General features: G+C 43.7%; 1 pseudogene; it reads right to left on the bottom strand.

Annotated features, from left to right (window-relative positions):
- Positions 1 to 274: 274 nt before the first annotated feature.
- Positions 275 to 1326, bottom strand: LOC127209265 (mitochondrial fission regulator 2-like; annotated as a pseudogene).
- Between the last annotated feature and the right edge of the window lie 353 nt (positions 1327 to 1679).

Here is a 1679-nt window from a genome sequence, read left to right as displayed (position 1 = left end):
ACTTTTTGCCCTCCCACTGGAGTTAATGCGGACTTGATGGTATAAAGTTTGAAAGGCAGCAGTTACTGTAGTCTGTGCCATTGCTTTTCTTGCCTTCAGATGCATCCGTATCTTGGATGTGTATTAAACTGCCCTTCTTTCGTCCTTAGCTTTTTGTTTGTCTTCAGTGTTTTTCCCTTTGCTTTTCTAAATAGAAAACAAATTGATGAGATGGCAGAACCATGAAGTTTCTGGACTAGAAAATGGAGAACACTCCCCAGGTCTATTTCCTTTGTCAAACCATCTGAAAAGGCAACTTCTGCTTTAGTGAATTAGATATCACCAAAGACACTGGATCCCATTGTGAACTCTGTCTCTCCCTTTTGGATGGGTCTACCATTCGGTAGGTCTGACCTCTCAATAGGAGGAAGCTTGGCCTTATTTGGGTCCTTGAGAACATCCGACATGTTGGGAACATGGTTGGCCTGCTGGCTTTTTGAATGATGTCTCTCGTTCATCCTGTTTGTGCCTGAGTGATGCTTCTTTACTTCAATTGCCGGGTTATCTATATCATATATGTTAGTAGATCTAGGCTGCATGGGAAAAAATCATGGTGGCTGGGGAGAAAACTGAGGAAGAAGAGGTAGTGCTGGAGGAAGAGGAGGAGGAAGAGGAGGAGGAGGAAGTACCAAACTTGGAAAGTGACCCGCTTCTACACTCAGCCCAGAAGTCCCTGATGACGATGGCATTTGGTTCATGCTGGCCTCGTCACTGCAACCTGAGACTGAGAAATCCTTGCTTCGTCCGCAGGGGCAGCTATCTTTTTAATAGTAGCTTTACCGTCAGTTCAGTTTTCATTGGTTTGTTCTGTCTTAAAGCAGGTGATGGTGAGTCCCAAATTCCTTTTGAAGGATGGAAAAGATCCATTTCTCCCTTTCTCCTCTTTTGTCCATCGTGTATGTGGAAATCTGAGAGAGCTGCCTTTCTCATCATTTGGCACACACAAAACATCAGCAAAAGATGGGACTGCAGGTTCATAATCACCGCACTCCTTAGAGTTCCAGTGTGGGATCAACTCAAAATTAGGTCTTTGACAAGGTTCTCAACTTTAGACTCTAAAGGAAGCATTCTCCCAATAATAGGAATGACACTCTGAGCTGACCTATGCTCTTTATTTTGCCAAATCAGCAAATTCTGGTCTGTGGGAACACCAAAATATGTCAGCATGTTCCTTAATACATTCAATAGGAGAGACATTGGCTTATTAAGTTCAAGGAAACGTCGTTTGTTGGTAGCTTCCTGCTGCACAGCACAGCGCCAGGTGGGCCCAGATCTGCAGAGGCACATGCAGACTCTGAGGGATTGGACCTAATCTCTCCCCACAGCCAGCTCACTACTTCAACCTCTCAAACATGTTTTTTTTTAATAGCTCAGAATTACATTATTAAACTTTCATCTTTGTCATAACTACTTTTCTGAAAACACAGTGTAAGAAAAGCTACCATGGGCCGGGTGTGGTGGCACACGCCTTTAATCCCAGCACTCTGAAGGCAGAGGCAGGCAGATCCCTGTGAGTTCGAGGCCAGCCTGGTCTACAAAGTGAGTCCAGAACAGCCAAGACTACACAAAGAAACCCTGTTTCAAAAGAAAAGAAAAGAAAAGCTACAAACTTTTATATTAAAGTATTTCTCTTTTTCGTC

This window comes from Acomys russatus, chromosome 26 (genome assembly GCF_903995435.1).
Source record: "Acomys russatus chromosome 26, mAcoRus1.1, whole genome shotgun sequence".
Classification (NCBI taxonomy): Eukaryota; Metazoa; Chordata; class Mammalia; order Rodentia; family Muridae; genus Acomys; species Acomys russatus.
Note: the sequence above shows the minus strand (reverse complement) of the source record. Positions and strands in the feature narration are given on the sequence as shown.